Source organism: Procambarus clarkii, chromosome 36 (genome assembly GCF_040958095.1).
Source record: "Procambarus clarkii isolate CNS0578487 chromosome 36, FALCON_Pclarkii_2.0, whole genome shotgun sequence".
NCBI classification, from domain to species: Eukaryota; Metazoa; Arthropoda; class Malacostraca; order Decapoda; family Cambaridae; genus Procambarus; species Procambarus clarkii.
Genome location: NC_091185.1, coordinates 16,718,552 through 16,742,851, shown reverse-complemented (window position 1 = coordinate 16,742,851; position 24,300 = coordinate 16,718,552).

Genomic DNA, 24,300 nt, shown 5'->3' with positions numbered 1-24,300 from the left:
TCCGCTCGGCCGACTGGCTCCCCGGTCGGAGGGGAGCCGGTGAACAGGCGAATCAGGTTAAAGAATATCTGTCGATTTGCTATTGCATCAACTGAGATTCGATATGGGACCATTAGGATTATAACCAACGAACTCTCTCCGTTTAGACGGTAGGCCTCCAGTTTGTGTGTGTGTGTGTGTGTGTGTGTGTGTGTGTGTGTGTGTGTGTGTGTGTGTGTGTGTGTGTGTGTGTTAGAGAGAAATAGATGTAGTAGATATAAAAAAAAGGAAAAATACATATATTTGATAGGCGGGGTCCAAGAGCTAATAACTCGATTCTGCAGATACATATAGTAAATACAAGGAGAAAATAAATACACACACACTCACACATTAATTGATAATGGACTGTTTTGTGTGCGTATCCATGTGTACTATTGTCAAGACCGACAGACACGTGAAGCTATGTGTGTGTAAGTGTACCTGTAATTGAACTGACATGTGTACGGTAATTATCTGTATGTGTCCATTTTAAAGGTACACATTAGTGAATGTGTATTTATGTAAATTGATTGACATATGTACGTGTGCGCGCGATTAGTGTTACTTTAATTTATATGGTTAACATTTATACGTTTGAATGACATAGTTTCCCATTATTGTCACATTTTTTGTTACATGTCTACTATTGTCAAGATGGACAGACACGTCCAGCTATGAGTGTTTATGTGTACCAGTAATTGAACTGACATGTGTACTGCAACTATCTGCGTGTGTTCATTTTAAAGGAATATATTAGTGAATGTTTATTTATGTAAATTGATTGGAATATGTATGTGGACGCTCGGTTAGTGTTACTGTAATTTATATGGTTAACGTTTGAATGACATAGTTTCCCCTCATTGTCACATTTTTTGTTACTATTTCGCTGTTCACTCTCACTCTCTCTGAATCCTGTGGACTAATTGTGCTCACGTGTGTTTGTGTAGGGTAGGAGAACCATAGGCTTTTCACACAATAATTTGCAGCTATTTGCTAAGAAACATTTCAAAAGATCATCTATGTTTTTAATAAGTGTTCTTTTTCCTAACATACAAGTCAATCACACAGTACCTAACCTCAGTCAGAAACACTTTTCTTACTATATCTCGCAACGTCTTTTGCATATATATCCTATCTTAATTAATTAACAATTTTAATTCATAACTGCCAACCCCCCTCCCATCCAAAGCTTTCAAAGCCACCAAACATCATTCCTTTCCCTTAACCTCTCCCAAATTATCTTTTGCACCAATTCACAAACTAGGGGGCTTTATAGCTGAGTGGACGTCGCTCTCGACTCGTAACCGTAGCACATTCGGTCCCACGGTGATGGAACAAACGGAAATCAGCAGAGTTTCTATCATTCTGATGCCCCTGTTACCTAGCAGTAAATATGTACCTGGGCGTTAGACAGCTGTTACGGGCTGCTTCCTGGGTGTGTGTGTGTGGAATGTTTTTTATTAGTTAGTAATAATTGATTGATTGACAGTTGAGAGGCGGGCCGAAAGAGTAGAGCTCAACCCTAGCAAGCACAACTAGGTGAACACAACTAGATAAATACTAACCAACCACGATCTCGACAATCCATTACACACACAAGCCTTCCCCCTCACCCCCAACTCCCCAAATCGTTCTACCTAAGTCAATAAAAAATTAAAACAAATCAATTAATTCACCAAAAATACTAACTATAAATAAAGGAACCAAATTTGAGACATACAGCGACTCCAGCGTGGTCTAGTCGGAAGAGAACGTGTTCTCATCTGGATAGATTGCGATCGAGTCTGTCGGAACGGGTGTGTAACTGCAGGGCACAAATATTTGTGTGTCCCCTCCTGTAGCTGCCTCTGTTTCGACAGGTTCCCTGGATAGCTGGAATTGGCCTGGCCCTTGGAAAGTGGGGAAGGGGTGAAATCCGTTGGGCCCACGGATGGATACCTTGGATCCATGGACCTAGAGCAGGTCTAATCACCTGGGATTCGAACCCACGGTGGGAATAAGGGAGGAGATATGGGAAGGGGGGGGGGGAAGGATGTTTCCCTGGAACCAAACCTCAAATAAACCCGGACACTCACACACACACACACACACACACACACACACACACACACACACACACACACACACACACACACACACACACACACACACACCCTCACCTGAACACTCACAGGGGCACTCACACTCACACACACCCATAGACTGTGATAAGGGAGATCATCTGAGGGGACACAGATGGCCTCCTGGACCCACAGGTATAACCGGACACACACGCACCCGGACACTCACACTCACACACACTCGCCCGGACACTCACAGTGATATACACACCCACACACAGACACACATCCATAGACACAAACTGTGATAAGGGAGACCATCTGAGGGGACACAGATGGCCTCCTGGACACACAAGTATATATCAATATTTAATTTATTATTCATTATTTAATTTTATTAAATAAGTAATCAAATTAATGTTTTTTATAAATTATTATTTTATTAAATTATTAAATAATTATATTAATAAAACAAATTAAATTAAATTTAATAATTAAATATTTATTATTTAATTTACAAATATGACAGATTTTTTAAATATATATATATATATATATATATATATATATATATATATATATATTTATATATATATACAATGATTGCTATATATATATATATATATATATATATGCGAACAAGCCTTAATGGTCCCCAGGACTATGGGTGGGGACCCATAGCCTCGGAGAAGAAAATAAAAAGTATTCAGAGGAGACCTTGTGGTTTCTCACTGAACACTAATATTATCTTCTCCTAGCACCCCCATTCTTTTGTATGTACACATATATATTTACTTTATTTGAATATATATATATATATATATATATATATATATATATATATATATATATATATATATATATATATATATATATATATATATATATATATATATATATAAAGAGAATGTCTGTCTATGTTATGAGGCCACATGCTGGAGGATGCAGCCATACACAGATTTATTTTAAAATTTATTTATTAATATATTATTAAGGCTTATTATTACTAAATTAATGTATTTGTAGAGGGAATGGTCTGGGGTAGGGAACGGGCATAGGTTGGTCAGTGATGACTTTAGCTAAAGGATTTAAGAATAATTATTAATTATTCTTATCACTCCCCCCCCCCCCTACCAATTATTTTAAAGTTAATTGTAAAATAATGCTTGAGATGGCTGAAGACTTTTTCCTACTTAGAAAAAAACTAAATTAAACACATAAAGAAGTTTATTGGTCCTGATTTAAGTTAAAGGAAGAGGTGCAAAGGTGGTGGTGGGGGGGGGAGGATACAGGATTTAGAGGTGGAATGAAGAGAGGGAACAGGGGGAGTGGTGCAGGTGAAACAGGGAGGAAGAGTGGGGAACAGGGGGTGCTGTACAGGTGATACAGGGATGGGGATGGGGGAACAGGGGGAGTGGTGCAGATGAAACAGGGATGAAGAGGGAGAAACAGGGGGGAGTGGTGCAGGTGAAACAGGGATGAAGAGGGAGAAACAGAGGGAGTGGTGCAGGTGAAACAGGGATGGGGATGGGGGAACAGGGGGAGTGGTGCAGGTGAAACAGGGATGGGGATGGGGAACAGGGGGAGTGGTGCAGGTGAAACAGGGATGGGGATGGGGGAACATGGGGAGTGGTGCAGGTGAAACAGGGATGCAGAGGGAGAAACAGGGGGGAGTGGTGCAGGTGAAACAGGGATTAAAGGAAAATTGATATAAGTAGATAGATGGATGTTTACATTGATTGCTAAATATATACATTGACGGATAGACGGATGCATAGATGCATCCGTCTTTCTGATGGATGGAAAGAGATATGAGTAGATGGATGGATAGACAGAAGAGTTGATGGACGGATAAATGGAATATAAATGTATATAATGATAAATGGTTGGTTTATGGGAAGATAGATTGATGGATTGACAGATATAAGTAGATAGATAGATGGATCCATTGATGGATTCATTTGTGCTTATCTCTTGAGGTTCTTCTTGAGATGATTTCGGGGCTTTAGTGTCCCCGCGGTCCGGTCCTCGACCAGGCCTCCACCCCCAGGAAGCAGCCCCTGACAGCTGACTAACACCCAGGTACCTGTTTTACTGCAAGGTAACAGGGGCACAGGGTGAAAGAAACTCTGCCTATTGTTTCTCGGCGGCGCCCGGAATCGAACCCGGGACCACAGGATCACAAGTCCAGTGTCCAGTGTGCTGTCCGCTCGGCCGACTGGCTCCCCGGTCGGAGGGGAGCCGGTGAACAGGCGAATCAGGTTAAAGAATATCTGTCGATTTGCTATTGCATCAACTGAGATTCGATATGGGACCATTAGGATTATAACCAACGAACTCTCTCCGTTTAGACGGTAGGCCTCCAGTTTGTGTGTGTGTGTGTGTGTGTGTGTGTGTGTGTGTGTGTGTGTGTGTGTGTGTGTGTGTGTGTGTGTGTGTGTGTGTGTGTGTGTGTGTGTTAGAGAGAAATAGATGTAGTAGATATAAAAAAAAGGAAAAATACATATATTTGATAGGCGGGGTCCAAGAGCTAATAACTCGATTCTGCAGATACATATAGTAAATACAAGGAGAAAATAAATACACACACACTCACACATTAATTGATAATGGACTGTTTTGTGTGCGTATCCATGTGTACTATTGTCAAGACCGACAGACACGTGAAGCTATGTGTGTGTAAGTGTACCTGTAATTGAACTGACATGTGTACGGTAATTATCTGTATGTGTCCATTTTAAAGGTACACATTAGTGAATGTGTATTTATGTAAATTGATTGACATATGTACGTGTGCGCGCGATTAGTGTTACTTTAATTTATATGGTTAACATTTATACGTTTGAATGACATGGTTTCCCATTATTGTCACATTTTTTGTTACATGTCTACTATTGTCAAGATGGACAGACACGTCCAGCTATGAGTGTTTATGTGTACCAGTAATTGAACTGACATGTGTACTGCAATTATCTGCGTGTGTTCATTTTAAAGGAATATATTAGTGAATGTTTATTTATGTAAATTGATTGGAATATGTATGTGGACGCTCGGTTAGTGTTACTGTAATTTATATGGTTAACGTTTGAATGACATAGTTTCCCCTCATTGTCACATTTTTTGTTACTATTTCGCTGTTCACTCTCACTCTCTCTGAATCCTGTGGACTAATTGTGCTCACGTGTGTTTGTGTAGGGTAGGAGAACCATAGGCTTTTCACACAATAATTTGCAGCTATTTGCTAAGAAACATTTCAAAAGATCATCTATGTTTTTAATAAGTGTTCTTTTTCCTAACATACAAGTCAATCACACAGTACCTAACCTCAGTCAGAAACACTTTTCTTACTATATCTCGCAACGTCTTTTGCATATATATCCTATCTTAAATAATTAACAATTTTAATTCATAACTGCCAACCCCCCTCCCATCCAAAGCTTTCAAAGCCACCAAACATCATTCCTTTCCCTTAACCTCTCCCAAATTATCTTTTGCACCAATTCACAAACTAGGGGGCTTTATAGCTGAGTGGACGTCGCTCTCGACTCGTAACCGTAGCACATTCGGTCCCACGGTGATGGAACAAACGGAAATCAGCAGAGTTTCTATCATTCTGATGCCCCTGTTACCTAGCAGTAAATATGTACCTGGGCGTTAGACAGCTGTTACGGGCTGCTTCCTGGGTGTGTGTGTGTGGAATGTTTTTTATTAGTTAGTAATAATTGATTGATTGACAGTTGAGAGGCGGGCCGAAAGAGTAGAGCTCAACCCTAGCAAGCACAACTAGGTGAACACAACTAGATAAATACTAACCAACCACGATCTCGACAATCCATTACACACACAAGCCTTCCCCCTCACCCCCAACTCCCCAAATCGTTCTACCTAAGTCAATAAAAAATTAAAACAAATCAATTAATTCACCAAAAATACTAACTATAAATAAAGGAACCAAATTTGAGACATACAGCGACTCCAGCGTGGTCTAGTCGGAAGAGAACGTGTTCTCATCTGGATAGATTGCGATCGAGTCTGTCGGAACGGGTGTGTAACTGCAGGGCACAAATATTTGTGTGTCCCCTCCTGTAGCTGCCTCTGTTTCGACAGGTTCCCTGGATAGCTGGAATTGGCCTGGCCCTTGGAAAGTGGGGAAGGGGTGAAATCCGTTGGGCCCACGGATGGATACCTTGGATCCATGGACCTAGAGCAGGTCTAATCACCTGGGATTCGAACCCACGGTGGGAATAAGGGAGGAGATATGGGAAGGGGGGGGGGGAAGGATGTTTCCCTGGAACCAAACCTCAAATAAACCCGGACACTCACACACACACACACACACACACACACACACACACACACACACCCTCACCTGAACACTCACAGGGGCACTCACACTCACACACACCCATAGACTGTGATAAGGGAGATCATCTGAGGGGACAGATGGCCTCCTGGACCCACAGGTATAACCGGACACACACGCACCCGGACACTCACAGGGACACTCACACTCACACACACTCGCCCGGACACTCACAGTGATATACACACCCACACACAGACACACATCCATAGACACAAACTGTGATAAGGGAGACCATCTGAGGGGACACAGATGGCCTCCTGGACACACAAGTATATATCAATATTTAATTTATTATTCATTATTTAATTTTATTAAATAAGTAATCAAATTAATGTTTTTTATAAATTATTATTTTATTAAATTATTAAATAATTATATTAATAAAACAAATTAAATTAAATTTAATAATTAAATATTTATTATTTAATTTACAAATATGACAGATTTTTTAAATATATATATATATATATATATTTATATATATATACAATGATTGCTATATATATATATATATATGCGAACAAGCCTTAATGGTCCCCAGGACTATGGGTGGGGACCCATAGCCTCGGAGAAGAAAATAAAAAGTATTCAGAGGAGACCTTGTGGTTTCTCACTGAACACTAATATTATCTTCTCCTAGCACCCCCATTCTTTTGTATGTACACATATATATTTACTTTATTTGAATATATATATATATATATATATATATATATATATATATATATATATATAAAGAGAATGTCTGTCTATGTTATGAGGCCACATGCTGGAGGATGCAGCCATACACAGATTTATTTTAAAATTTATTTATTAATATATTATTAAGGCTTATTATTACTAAATTAATGTATTTGTAGAGGGAATGGTCTGGGGTAGGGAACGGGCATAGGTTGGTCAGTGATGACTTTAGCTAAAGGATTTAAGAATAATTATTAATTATTCTTATCACTCCCCCCCCCCTACCAATTATTTTAAAGTTAATTGTAAAATAATGCTTGAGATGGCTGAAGACTTTTTCCTACTTAGAAAAAACCTAAATTAAACACATAAAGAAGTTTATTGGTCCTGATTTAAGTTAAAGGAAGAGGTGCAAAGGTGGTGGTGGGGGGGGGGGAGGATACAGGATTTAGAGGTGGAATGAAGAGAGGGAACAGGGGGAGTGGTGCAGGTGAAACAGGGAGGAAGAGTGGGGAACAGGGGGTGCTGTACAGGTGATACAGGGATGGGGATGGGGGAACAGGGGGAGTGGTGCAGATGAAACAGGGATGAAGAGGGAGAAACAGGGGGGAGTGGTGCAGGTGAAACAGGGATGAAGAGGGAGAAACAGAGGGAGTGGTGCAGGTGAAACAGGGATGGGGATGGGGGAACAGGGGGAGTGGTGCAGGTGAAACAGGGATGGGGATGGGGAACAGGGGGAGTGGTGCAGGTGAAACAGGGATGGGGATGGGGGAACATGGGGAGTGGTGCAGGTGAAACAGGGATGCAGAGGGAGAAACAGGGGGGAGTGGTGCAGGTGAAACAGGGATTAAAGGAAAATTGATATAAGTAGATAGATGGATGTTTACATTGATTGCTAAATATATACATTGACGGATAGACGGATGCATAGATGCATCCGTCTTTCTGATGGATGGAAAGAGATATGAGTAGATGGATGGATAGACAGAAGAGTTGATGGACGGATAAATGGAATATAAATGTATATAATGATAAATGGTTGGTTTATGGGAAGATAGATTGATGGATTGACAGATATAAGTAGATAGATAGATGGATCCATTGATGGATTCATTTGTGCTTATCTCTTGAGGTTCTTCTTGAGATGATTTCGGGGCTTTAGTGTCCCCGCGGTCCGGTCCTCGACCAGGCCTCCACCCCCAGGAAGCAGCCCCTGACAGCTGACTAACACCCAGGTACCTGTTTTACTGCAAGGTAACAGGGGCACAGGGTGAAAGAAACTCTGCCTATTGTTTCTCGGCGGCGCCCGGAATCGAACCCGGGACCACAGGATCACAAGTCCAGTGTCCAGTGTGCTGTCCGCTCGGCCGACTGGCTCCCCGGTCGGAGGGGAGCCGGTGAACAGGCGAATCAGGTTAAAGAATATCTGTCGATTTGCTATTGCATCAACTGAGATTCGATATGGGACCATTAGGATTATAACCAACGAACTCTCTCCGTTTAGACGGTAGGCCTCCAGTTTGTGTGTGTGTGTGTGTGTGTGTGTGTGTGTGTGTGTGTGTGTGTGTGTGTGTGTGTGTGTGTGTGTGTGTGTGTGTGTGTTAGAGAGAAATAGATGTAGTAGATATAAAAAAAAAGGAAAAATACATATATTTGATAGGCGGGGTCCAAGAGCTAATAACTCGATTCTGCAGATACATATAGTAAATACAAGGAGAAAATAAATACACACACACTCACACATTAATTGATAATGGACTGTTTTGTGTGCGTATCCATGTGTACTATTGTCAAGACCGACAGACACGTGAAGCTATGTGTGTGTAAGTGTACCTGTAATTGAACTGACATGTGTACGGTAATTATCTGTATGTGTCCATTTTAAAGGTACACATTAGTGAATGTGTATTTATGTAAATTGATTGACATATGTACGTGTGCGCGCGATTAGTGTTACTTTAATTTATATGGTTAACATTTATACGTTTGAATGACATAGTTTCCCATTATTGTCACATTTTTTGTTACATGTCTACTATTGTCAAGATGGACAGACACGTCCAGCTATGAGTGTTTATGTGTACCAGTAATTGAACTGACATGTGTACTGCAACTATCTGCGTGTGTTCATTTTAAAGGAATATATTAGTGAATGTTTATTTATGTAAATTGATTGGAATATGTAAGTGGACGCTCGGTTAGTGTTACTGTAATTTATATGGTTAACGTTTGAATGACATAGTTTCCCCTCATTGTCACATTTTTTGTTACTATTTCGCTGTTCACTCTCACTCTCTCTGAATCCTGTGGACTAATTGTGCTCACGTGTGTTTGTGTAGGGTAGGAGAACCATAGGCTTTTCACACAATAATTTGCAGCTATTTGCTAAGAAACATTTCAAAAGATCATCTATGTTTTTAATAAGTGTTCTTTTTCCTAACATACAAGTCAATCACACAGTACCTAACCTCAGTCAGAAACACTTTTCTTACTATATCTCGCAACGTCTTTTGCATATATATCCTATCTTAAATAATTAACAATTTTAATTCATAACTGCCAACCCCCCTCCCATCCAAAGCTTTCAAAGCCACCAAACATCATTCCTTTCCCTTAACCTCTCCCAAATTATCTTTTGCACCAATTCACAAACTAGGGGGCTTTATAGCTGAGTGGACGTCGCTCTCGACTCGTAATCGTAGCACATTCGGTCCCACGGTGATGGAACAAACGGAAATCAGCAGAGTTTCTATCATTCTGATGCCCCTGTTACCTAGCAGTAAATATGTACCTGGGCGTTAGACAGCTGTTACGGGCTGCTTCCTGGGTGTGTGTGTGTGGAATGTTTTTTATTAGTTAGTAATAATTGATTGATTGACAGTTGAGAGGCGGGCCGAAAGAGTAGAGCTCAACCCTAGCAAGCACAACTAGGTGAACACAACTAGATAAATACTAACCAACCACGATCTCGACAATCCATTACACACACAAGCCTTCCCCCTCACCCCCAACTCCCCAAATCGTTCTACCTAAGTCAATAAAAAATTAAAACAAATCAATTAATTCACCAAAAATACTAACTATAAATAAAGGAACCAAATTTGAGACATACAGCGACTCCAGCGTGGTCTAGTCGGAAGAGAACGTGTTCTCATCTGGATAGATTGCGATCGAGTCTGTCGGAACGGGTGTGTAACTGCAGGGCACAAATATTTGTGTGTCCCCTCCTGTAGCTGCCTCTGTTTCGACAGGTTCCCTGGATAGCTGGAATTGGCCTGGCCCTTGGAAAGTGGGGAAGGGGTGAAATCCGTTGGGCCCACGGATGGATACCTTGGATCCATGGACCTAGAGCAGGTCTAATCACCTGGGATTCGAACCCACGGTGGGAATAAGGGAGGAGATATGGGAAGGGGGGGGGGGGGGAAGGATGTTTCCCTGGAACCAAACCTCACATAAACCCGGACACTCACACACACACACACACACACACACACACACACACACACACACACACACACACCCTCACCTGAACACTCACAGGGGCACTCACACTCACACACACCCATAGACTGTGATAAGGGAGATCATCTGAGGGGACACAGATGGCCTCCTGGACCCACAGGTATAACCGGACACACACGCACCCGGACACTCACAGGGACACTCACACTCACACACACTCGCCCGGACACTCACAGTGATATACACACCCACACACAGACACACATCCATAGACACAAACTGTGATAAGGGAGACCATCTGATGGGACACAGATGGCCTCCTGGACACACAAGTATATATCAATATTTAATTTATTATTCATTATTTAATTTTATTAAATAAGTAATCAAATTAATGTTTTTTATAAATTATTATTTTATTAAATTATTAAATAATTATATTAATAAAACAAATTAAATTAAATTTAATAATTAAATATTTATTATTTAATTTACAAATATGACAGATTTTTTAAATATATATATATATATATATATATATATATAAATATATATATATATATATATATATATATATATATTTATATATATTTATATATATACATTGATTGCTATATATATATATATATATATATGCGAACAAGCCTTAATGGTCCCCAGGACTATGGGTGGAGACCCAGAGCCTCGGAGAAGAAAATAAAAAGAATTCAGAGGAGACCTTGTGGTTTCTCACTGAACACTAATATTATCTTCTCCTAGCACCCCCATTCTTTCGTATGTATACATATATATTTACTTTATTTGAATATATATATATATATATATATATATATATATATATATATATATATATATATATATATATATATATATATATATATATATATATAAAGAGAATGTCTGTCTATGTTATGAGGCCACATGCTGGAGGATGCAGCCATACACAGATTTATTTTAAAATTTATTTATTAATATATTATTAAGGCTTATTATTACTAAATTAATGTATTTGTAGAGGGAATGGTCTGGAGTAGGGAACGGGCATAGGTTGGTCAGTGATGACTTTAGCTAAAGGATTTAAGAATAATTATTAATTATTCTTATCACTCCCCCCCCTACCAATTATTTTAAAGTTAATTGTAAAATAATGCTTGAGATGGCTGAAGACTTTTTCCTACTAAGAAAAAACCTAAATTAAACACATAAAGAAGTTTATTGGTCCTGATTTAAGTTAAAGGAAGAGGTGCAAAGGTGGTGGTGGGGGGGGGAGGATACAGGATTTAGAGGTGGAATGAAGAGAGGGAACAGGGGGAGTGGTGCAGGTGAAACAGGGAGGAAGAGTGGGGAACAGGGGGTGCTGTACAGGTGATACAGGGATGGGGATGGGGGAACAGGGGGAGTGGTGCAGATGAAACAGGGATGAAGAGGGAGAAACAGGGGGGAGTGGTGCAGGTGAAACAGGGATGAAGAGGGAGAAACAGAGGGAGTGGTGCAGGTGAAACAGGGATGGGGATGGGGGAACAGGGGGAGTGGTGCAGGTGAAACAGGGATGGGGATGGGGAACAGGGGGAGTGGTGCAGGTGAAACAGGGATGGGGATGGGGGAACATGGGGAGTGGTGCAGGTGAAACAGGGATGCAGAGGGAGAAACAGGGGGGAGTGGTGCAGGTGAAACAGGGATTAAAGGAAAATTGATATAAGTAGATAGATGGATGTTTACATTGATTGCTAAATATATACACTGACGGATAGACGGATGCATAGATGCATCCGTCTTTCTGATGGATGGAAAGAGATATGAGTAGATGGATGGATAGACAGAAGAGTTGATGGACGGATAAATGGAATATAAATGTATATAATGATAAATGGTTGGTTTATGGGAAGATAGATTGATGGATTGACAGATATAAGTTGATAGATAGATGGATCCATTGATGGATTCATTTGTGCTTATCTCTTGAGGTTCTTCTTGAGATGATTTCGGGGCTTTAGTGTCCCCGCGGTCCGGTCCTCGACCAGGCCTCCACCCCCAGGAAGCAGCCCCTGACAGCTGACTAACACCCAGGTACCTGTTTTACTGCAAGGTAACAGGGGCACAGGGTGAAAGAAACTCTGCCTATTGTTTCTCGGCGGCGCCCGGAATCGAACCCGGGACCACAGGATCACAAGTCCAGTGTCCAGTGTGCTGTCCGCTCGGCCGACTGGCTCCCCGGTCGGAGGGGAGCCGGTGAACAGGCGAATCAGGTTAAAGAATATCTGTCGATTTGCTATTGCATCAACTGAGATTCGATATGGGACCATTAGGATTATAACCAACGAACTCTCTCCGTTTAGACGGTAGGCCTCCAGTTTGTGTGTGTGTGTGTGTGTGTGTGTGTGTGTGTGTGTGTGTGTGTGTGTGTGTGTTAGAGAGAAATAGATGTAGTAGATATAAAAAAAAGGAAAAATACATATATTTGATAGGCGGGGTCCAAGAGTTAATAACTCGATTCTGCAGATACATATAGTAAATACAAGGAGAAAATAAATACACACACACACATTAATTGATAATGGACTGTTTTGTGTGCGTATCCATGTGTACTATTGTCAAGACCGACAGACACGTGAAGCTATGTGTGTGTAAGTGTACCTGTAATTGAACTGACATGTGTACGGTAATTATCTGTATGTGTCCATTTTAAAGGTACACATTAGTGAATGTGTATTTATGTAAATTGATTGACATATGTACGTGTGCGCGCGATTAGTGTTACTTTAATTTATATGGTTAACATTTATACGTTTGAATGACATAGTTTCCCATTATTGTCACATTTTTTGTTACATGTCTACTATTGTCAAGATGGACAGACACGTCCAGCTATGAGTGTTTATGTGTACCAGTAATTGAACTGACATGTGTACTGCAACTATCTGCGTGTGTTCATTTTAAAGGAATATATTAGTGAATGTTTATTTATGTAAATTGATTGGAATATGTATGTGGACGCTCGGTTAGTGTTACTGTAATTTATATGGTTAACGTTTGAATGACATAGTTTCCCCTCATTGTCACATTTTTTGTTACTATTTCGCTGTTCACTCTCACTCTCTCTGAATCCTGTGGACTAATTGTGCTCACGTGTGTTTGTGTAGGGTAGGAGAACCATAGGCTTTTCACACAATAATTTGCAGCTATTTGCTAAGAAACATTTCAAAAGATCATCTATGTTTTTAATAAGTGTTCTTTTTCCTAACATACAAGTCAATCACACAGTACCTAACCTCAGTCAGAAACACTTTTCTTACTATATCTCGCAACGTCTTTTGCATATATATCCTATCTTAAATAATTAACAATTTTAATTCATAACTGCCAACCCCCCTCCCATCCAAAGCTTTCAAAGCCACCAAACATCATTCCTTTCCCTTAACCTCTCCCAAATTATCTTTTGCACCAATTTACAAACTAGGGGGCTTTATAGCTGAGTGGACGTCGCTCTCGACTCGTAATCGTAGCCCATTCGGTCCCATGGTGATGGAACAAACGGAAATCAGCAAAGTTTCTATCATTCTGATGCCCCTGTTACCTAGCAGTAAATATGTACCTGGGCGTTAGACAGCTGTTACGGGCTGCTTCCTGGGTGTGTGTGTGTGGAATGTTTTTTATTAGTTAGTAATAATTGATTGATTGACAGTTGAGAGGCGGGCCGAAAGAGTAGAGCTCAACCCTAGCAAGCACAACTAGGTGAACAAAACTAGATAAATACTAACCAACCACGATCTCGACAATCCATTACACACACAAGCCCCCCCCCCTCACCCCCAACTCCCCAAATCGTTCTACCTAAGTCAATAAAAAATTAAAACAAATCAATTAATTCACCAAAAATACTAACTATAAATAAAGGAACCAAATTTGAGACATACAGCGACTCCAGCGTGGTCTAGTCGGAAGAGAACGTGTTCTCATCTGGATAGATTGCGATCGAGTCTGTCGGAACGGGTGTGTAACTGCAGGGCACAAATATTTGTGTGTCCCCTCCTGTAGCTGCCTCTGTTTCGACAGGTTCCCTGGATAGCTGGAATTGGCCTGGCCCTTGGAAAGTGGGGAAGGGGTGAAATCCGTTGGGCCCACGTATGGATACCTTGGATCCATGGACCTAGAGCAGGTCTAATCACCTGGGATTCGAACCCACGGTGGGAATAAGGGAGGAGATATGGGAAAGGGGGGGGGGGAAGGATGTTTCCCTGGAACCAAACCTCACATAAACCCGGACACTCACACACACACACACACACACCCTCACCTGAACACTCACAGGGGCACTCACACTCACACACACCCATAGACTGTGATAAGGGAGATCATCTGAGGGGACACAGATGGCCTCCTGGACCCACAGGTATAACCGGACACACACGCACCCGGACACTCACAGGGACACTCACACTCACACACACTCGCCCGGACACTCACAGTGATATACACACCCACACACAGACACACATCCATAGACACAAAATGTGATAAGGGAGACCATCTGAGGGGACACAGATGGCCTCCTGGACACACAAGTATATATCAATATTTAATTTATTATTCATTATTTAATTTTATTAAATAAGTAATCAAATTAATGTTTTTTATAAATTATTATTTTATTAAATTATTAAATAATTATATTAATAAAACAAATTAAATTAAATTTAATAATTAAATATTTATTATTTAATTTACAAATATGACAGATTTTTTAAATAAATATATATATATATATATATATATATATATATATATATATATATATATATATATATATATATATATATATTTATATATATATATACATTGATTGCTATATATATATATATATATATATGCGAACAAGCCTTAATGGTCCCCAGGACTATGGGTGGGGACCCATAGCCTCGGAGAAGAAAATAAAAAGTATTCAGAGGAGACCTTGTGGTTTCTCACTGAACACTAATATTATCTTCTCCTAGCACCCCCATTCTTTTGTATGTACACATATATATTTACTTTATTTGAATATATATATATATATATATATATATATATATATATATATATATATATATATATATATATATATATATATATATATAAAGAGAATGTCTGTCTATGTTATGAGGCCACATGCAGGAGGATGCAGCCATACACAGATTTATTTTAAAATTTATTTATTAATATATTATTAAGGCTTATTATTACTAAATTAATGTATTTGTAGAGGGAATGGTCTGGGGTAGGGAACGGGCATAGGTTGGTCAGTGTTGACTTTAGCTAAAGGATTTAAGAATAATTATTAATTATTCTTATCACTCCCCCCCCCCCTCTACCAATTTAATTAAAGTTAATTGTAAAATAATGCTTGAGATGGCTGAAGACTTTTTCCTACTTAGAAAAAACCTAAATTAAACACATAAAGAAGTTTATTGGTCCTGATTTAAGTTAAAGGAAGAGGTGCAAAGGTGATGGTAGGGGGGGAGGATACGGGATTTAGAGGTGGAATGAAGAGAGGGAACAGGGGGAGTGGTGCAGGTGAAACAGGGAGGAAGAGTGGGGAACAGGGGGTGCTGTACAGGTGATACAGGGATGGGGATGGGGGAACAGGGGGAGTGGTGCAGATGAAACAGGGATGAAGAGGGAGAAACAGGGGGGAGTGGTGCAGGTGAAACAGGGATGAAGAGGGAGAAACAGAGGGAGTGGTGCAGGTGAAACAGGGATGGGGATGGGGGAACAGGGGGAGTGGTGCAGGTGAAACAGGGATGGGGATGGGGAACAGGGGGAGTGGTGCAGGTGAAACAGGGATGGGGATGGGGGAACATGGGGAGTGGTGCAGGTGAAACAGGGATGCAGAGGGAGAAACAGGGGGGAGTGGTGCAGGTGAAACAGGGATTAAAGGAAAATTGATATAAGTAGATAGATGGATGTTTACATTGATTGCTAAATATATACATTGACGGATAGACGGATGCATAGATGCATCCGTCTTTCTGATGGATGGAAAGAGATATGAGTAGATGGATGGATAGACAGAAGAGTTGATGGACGGATAAATGGAATATAAATGTATATAATGATAAATGGTTGGTTTATGGGAAGATAGATTGATGGATTGACAGATATAAGTAGATAGATAGATGGATCCATTGATGGATTCATTTGTGCTTATCTCTTGAGGTTCTTCTTGAGATGATTTCGGGGCTTTAGTGTCCCCGCGGTCCGGTCCTCGACCAGGCCTCCACCCCCAGGAAGCAGCCCCTGACAGCTGACTAACACCCAGGTACCTGTTTTACTGCAAGGTAACAGGGGCACAGGGTGAAAGAAACTCTGCCTATTGTTTCTCGGCGGCGCCCGGAATCGAACCCGGGACCACAGGATCACAAGTCCAGTGTCCAGTGTGCTGTCCGCTCGGCCGACTGGCTCCCCGGTCGGAGGGGAGCCGGTGAACAGGCGAATCAGGTTAAAGAATATCTGTCGATTTGCTATTGCATCAACTGAGATTCGATATGGGACCATTAGGATTATAACCAACGAACTCTCTCCGTTTAGACGGTAGGCCTCCAGTTTGTGTGTGTGTGTGTGTGTGTGTGTGTGTGTGTGTGTGTGTGTGTGTGTGTGTGTGTTAGAGAGAAATAGATGTAGTAGATATAAAAAAAAGGAAAAATACATATATTTGATAGGCGGGGTCCAAGAGTTAATAACTCGATTCTGCAGATACATATAGTAAATACAAGGAGAAAATAAATACACACACACACACATTAATTGATAATGGACTGTTTTGTGTGCGTATCCATTTGTACTATTGTCAAGACCGACAGACACGTGAAGCTATGTGTGTGTAAGTGTACCTGTAATTGAACTGACATGTGTACGGTAATTATCTGTATGTGTCCATTTTAAAGGTACACATTAGTGAATGTGTATTTATGTAAATTGATTGACATATGTACGTGTGCGCGCGATTAGTGTTACTTTAATTTATATGGTTAACATTTATACGTTTGACTGACATAGTTTCCCATTATTGTCACATTTTTTGTTACATGTCTACTATTGTCAAGATGGACAGACACGTCCAGCTATGAGTGTTTATGTGTACCAGTAATTGAACTGACATGTGTACTGCAACTATCTGCGTGTGTTCATTTTAAAGGAATATATTAGTGAATGTTTATTTATGTAAATTGATTGGAATATGTATGTGGACGCTCGGTTAGTGTTACTGTAATTTATATGGTTAACGTTTGAATGACATAGTTTCCCCTCATTGTCACATTTTTTGTTACTATTTCGCTGTTCACTCTCACTCTCTCTGAATCCTGTGGACTAATTGTGCTCACGTGTGTTTGTGTAGGGTAGGAGAACCATAGGCTTTTCACACAATAATTTGCAGCTATTTGCTAAGAAACATTTCAAAAGATCATCTATGTTTTTAATAAGTGTTCTTTTTCCTAACATACAAGTCAATCACACAGTACCTAACCTCAGTCAGAAACACTTTTCTTACTATATCTCGCAACGTCTTTTGCATATATATCCTATCTTAAATAATTAACAATTTTAATTCATAACTGCCAACCCCCCTCCCATCCAAAGCTTTCAAAGCCACCAAACATCATTCCTTTCCCTTAACCTCTCCCAAATTATCTTTTGCACCAATTCACAAACTAGGGGGCTTTATAGCTGAGTGGACGTCGCTCTCGACTCGTAATCGTAGCCCATTCGGTCCCATGGTGATGGAACAAACGGAAATCAGCAAAGTTTCTATCATTCTGATGCCCCTGTTACCTAGCAGTAAATATGTACCTGGGCGTTAGACAGCTGTTACGGGCTGCTTCCTGAGTGTGTGTGTGTGGAATGTTTTTTATTAGTTAGTAATAATTGATTGATTGACAGTTGAGAGGCGGGCCGAAAGAGTAGAGCTCAACCCTAGCAAGCACAACTAGGTGAACAAAACTAGATAAATACTAACCAACCACGATCTCGACAATCCATTACACACACAAGCCCCCCCCCTCACCCCCAACTCCCCAAATCGTTCTACCTAAGTCAATAAAAAATTAAAACAAATCAATTAATTCACCAAAAATACTAACTATAAATAAAGGAACCAAATTTGAGACATACAGCGACTCCAGCGTGGTCTAGTCGGAAGAGAACGTGTTCTCATCTGGATAGATTGCGATCGAGTCTGTCGGAACGGGTGTGTAACTGCAGGGCACAAATATTTGTGTGTCCCCTCCTGTAGCTGCCTCTGTTTCGACAGGTTCCCTGGATAGCTGGAATTGGCCTGGCCCTTGGAAAGTGGGGAAGGGGTGAAATCCGTTGGGCCCACGTATGGATACCTTGGATCCATGGACCTAGAGCAGGTCTAATCACCTGGGATTCGAACCCACGGTGGGAATAAGGGAGGAGATATGGGAAAGGGGGGGGGGGAAGGATGTTTCCCTGGAACCAAACCTCACATAAACCCGGACACTCACACACACACACACACACACCCTCACCTGAACACTCACAGGGGCACTCACACTCACACACACCCATAGACTGTGATAAGGGAGATCATCTGAGGGGACACAGATGGCCTCCTGGACCCACAGGTATAACCGGACACACACGCACCCGGACACTCACAGGGACACTCACACTCACACACACTCGCCCGGACACTCACAGTGATATACACACCCACACACAGACACACATCCATAGACACAAACTGTGATAAGGGAGACCATCTGAGGGGACACAGATGGCCTCCTGGACACACAAGTATATATCAATATTTAATTTATTATTCATTATTTAATTTTATTAAATAAGTAATCAAATCAATGTTTTTTATAAATTATTATTTTATTAAATTATTAAATAATTATATTAATAAAACAAATTAAATTAAATTTAATAATTAAATATTTATTATTTAATTTACAAATATGACAGATTTTTAATAATATATATATATATATATATATATATATATATATATATATATATATATATATATATATATATATATTTATATATATATATACATTGATTGCTATATATATATATATATATATATGCGAACAAGCCTTAATGGTCCCCAGGACTATGGGTGGGGACCCATAGCCTCGGAGAAGAAAATAAAAAGTATTCAGAGGAGACCTTGTGGTTTCTCACTGAACACTAATATTATCTTCTCCTAGCACCCCCATTCTTTTGTATGTACACATATATATTTACTTTATTTGAATATATATATATATATATATATATATATATATATATATATATATATATATATATATATATATATATATATATATATATATATATATATATATATATATAAAGAGAATGTCTGTCTATGTTATGAGGCCACATGCAGGAGGATGCAGCCATACACAGATTTATTTTAAAATTTATTTATTAATATATTATTAAGGCTTATTATTACTAAATTAATGTATTTGTAGAGGGAATGGTCTGGGGTAGGGAACGGGCATAGGTTGGTCAGTGTTGACTTTAGCTAAAGGATTTAAGAATAATTATTAATTTATTCTTATCACTCCCCCCCCCCCCTCTACCAATTTAATTAAAGTTAATTGTAAAATAATGCTTGAGATGGCTGAAGACTTTTTCCTACTTAGAAAAAACCTAAATTAAACACATAAAGAAGTTTATTGGTCCTGATTTAAGTTAAAGGAAGAGGTGCAAAGGTGGATGGTAGGTGGGGGGGAGGATACGGGATTTAGAGGTGGAATGAAGAGAGGGAACAGGGGGAGTGGTGCTGGTGAAACAGGGAGGAAGAGTGGGGAACAGGGGGTGCTGTACAGGTGATACAGGGATGGGGATGGGGGAACAGGGGGAGTGGTGCAGATGAAACAGGGATGAAGAGGGAGAAACAGGGGGGAGTGGTGCAGGTGAAACAGGGATGAAGAGGGAGAAACAGAGGGAGTGGTGCAGGTGAAACAGGGATGGGGATGGGGGAACAGGGGGAGTGGTGCAGGTGAAACAGGGATGGGGATGGGGAACAGGGGGAGTGGTGCAGGTGAAACAGGGATGGGGATGGGGGAACATGGGGAGTGGTGCAGGTGAAACAGGGATGCAGAGGGAGAAACAGGGGGGAGTGGTGCAGGTGAAACAGGGATTAAAGGAAAATTGATATAAGTAGATAGATGGATGTTTACATTGATTGCTAAATATATACATTGACGGATAGACGGATGCATAGATGCATCCGTCTTTCTGATGGATGGAAAGAGATATGAGTAGATGGATGGATAGACAGAAGAGTTGATGGACGGATAAATGGAATATAAATGTATATAATGATAAATGGTTGGTTTATGGGAAGATAGATTGATGGATTGACAGATATAAGTAGATAGATAGATGGATCCATTGATGGATTCATTTGTGCTTATCTCTTGAGGTTCTTCTTGAGATGATTTCGGGGCTTTAGTGTCCCCGCGGTCCGGTCCTCGACCAGGCCTCCACCCCCAGGAAGCAGCCCCTGACAGCTGACTAACACCCAGGTACCTGTTTTACTGCAAGGTAACAGGGGCACAGGGTGAAAGAAACTCTGCCTATTGTTTCTCGGCGGCGCCCGGAATCGAACCCGGGACCACAGGATCACAAGTCCAGTGTCCAGTGTGCTGTCCGCTCGGCCGACTGGCTCCCCGGTCGGAGGGGAGCCGGTGAACAGGCGAATCAGGTTAAAGAATATCTGTCGATTTGCTATTGCATCAACTGAGATTCGATATGGGACCATTAGGATTATAACCAACGAACTCTCTCCGTTTAGACGGTAGGCCTCCAGTTTGTGTGTGTGTGTGTGTGTGTGTGTGTGTGTGTGTGTGTGTGTGTGTGTGTGTGTGTGTGTGTGTGTGTGTGTGTGTTAGAGAGAAATAGATGTAGTAGATATAAAAAAAAAGGAAAAATACATATATTTGATAGGCGGGGTCCAAGAGCTAATAACTCGATTCTGCAGATACATATAGTAAATACAAGGAGAAAATAAATACACACACACACACACATTAATTGATAATGGACTGTTTTGTGTGCGTATCCATGTGTACTATTGTCAAGACCGACAGACACGTGAAGCTATGTGTGTGTAAGTGTACCTGTAATTGAACTGACATGTGTACGGTAATTATCTGTATGTGTCCATTTTAAAGGTACACATTAGTGAATGTGTATTTATGTAAATTGATTGACATATGTACGTGTGCGCGCGATTAGTGTTACTTTAATTTATATGGTTAACATTTATACGTTTGAATGACATAGTTTCCCATTATTGTCACATTTTTTGTTACATGTCTACTATTGTCAAGATGGACAGACACGTCCCGCTATGAGTGTTTATGTGTACCAGTAATTGAACTGACATGTGTACTGCAACTATCTGCGTGTGTTCATTTTAAAGGAATATATTAGTGAATGTTTATTTATGTAAATTGATTGGAATATGTATGTGGACGCTCGGTTAGTGTTACTGTAATTTATATGGTTAACGTTTGAATGACATAGTTTCCCCTCATTGTCACATTTTTGGTTACTATTTCGCTGTTCACTCTCACTCTCTCTGAATCCTGTGGACTAATTGTGCTCACGTGTGTTTGTGTAGGGTAGGAGAACCATAGGTTTTTCACACAATAATTTGCAGCTATTTGCTAAGAAACATTTCAAAAGATCATCTATGTTTTTAATAAGTGTTCTTTTTCCTAACATACAAGTCAATCACACAGTACCTAACCTCAGTCAGAAACACTTTTCTTACTATATCTCGCAACGTCTTTTGCATATATATCCTATCTTAAATAATTAACAATTTTAATTCATAACTGCCAACCCCCCTCCCATCCAAAGCTTTCAAAGCCACCAAACATCATTCCTTTCCCTTAACCTCTCCCAAATTATCTTTTGCATCAATTCACAAACTAGGGGGCTTTATAGCTGAGTGGACGTCGCTCTCGACTCGTAATCGTAGCACATTCGGTCCCACGGTGATGGAACAAACGGAAATCAGCAGAGTTTCTATCATTCTGATGCCCCTGTTACCTAGCAGTAAATATGTACCTGGGCGTTAGACAGCTGTTACGGGCTGCTTCCTGAGTGTGTGTGTGTGGAATGTTTTTTATTAGTTAGTAATAATTGATTGATTGACAGTTGAGAGGCGGGCCGAAAGAGTAGAGCTCAACCCTAGCAAGCACAACTAGGTGAACAAAACTAGATAAATACTAACCAACCACGATCTCGACAATCCATTACACACACAAGCCCCCCCCCCCCCCTCACCCCCAACTCCCCAAATCGTTCTACCTAAGTCAATAAAAAATTAAAACAAATCAATTAATTCACCAAAAATACTAACTATAAATAAAGGAACCAAATTTGAGACATACAGCGACTCCAGCGTGGTCTAGTCGGAAGAGAACGTGTTCTCATCTGGATAGATTGCGATCGAGTCTGTCGGAACGGGTGTGTAACTGCAGGGCACAAATATTTGTGTGTCCCCTCCTGTAGCTGCCTCTGTTTCGACAGGTTCCCTGGACAGCTGGAATTGGCCTGGCCCTTGGAAAGTGGGGAAGGGGTGAAATCCGTTGGGCCCACGGATGGATACCTTGGATCCATGGACCTAGAGCAGGTCTAATCACCTGGGATTCGAACCCACGGTGGGAATAAGGGAGGAGATATGGGAAGGGGGGGGGGGAAGGATGTTTCCCTGGAACCAAACCTCAAATAAACCCGGACACTCACACACACACACACACACACCCTCACCTGAACACTCACAGGGGCACTCACACTCACACACACCCATAGACTGTGATAAGGGAGATCATCTGAGGGGACACAGATGGCCTCCTGGACCCACAGGTATAACCGGACACACACGCACCCGGACACTCACAGGGACACTCACACTTACACACACTCGCCCGGACACTCACAGTGATATACACACCCGCACACAGACACACATCCATAGACACAAACTGTGATAAGGGAGACCATCTGAGGGGACACAGATGGCCTCCTGGACACACAAGTATATATCAATATTTAATTTATTATTCATTATTTAATTTTATTAAATAAGTAATCAAATTAATGTTTTTTATAAATTATTATTTTATTAAATTATTAAATAATTATATTAATAAAACAAATTAAATTAAATTTAATAATTAAATATTTATTATTTAATTTACAAATATGACAGATTTTATATATATATATATATATATATATATATATATATATATATATATATATATATATACATTGATTGCTATATATATATATATATATATATATATATATATATATGCGAACAAGCCTTAATGGTCCCCAGGACTATGGGTGGGGACCCATAGCCTCGTAGAAGAAAATAAAAAGTATTCAGAGGAGACCTTGTGGTTTCTCACTGAACACTAATATTATCTTCTCCTAGCACCCCCATTCTTTTGTATGTACACATATATATTTACTTTATTTGAATATATATATATATATATATATATATATATATATATATATATATATATATATATATATATATATATATATATATATATATATATATATATATATATATATATATAAAGAGAATGTCTGTCTATGTTATGAGGCCACATGCTGGAGGATGCAGCCATACACAGAATTATTTTAAAATTTATTTATTAA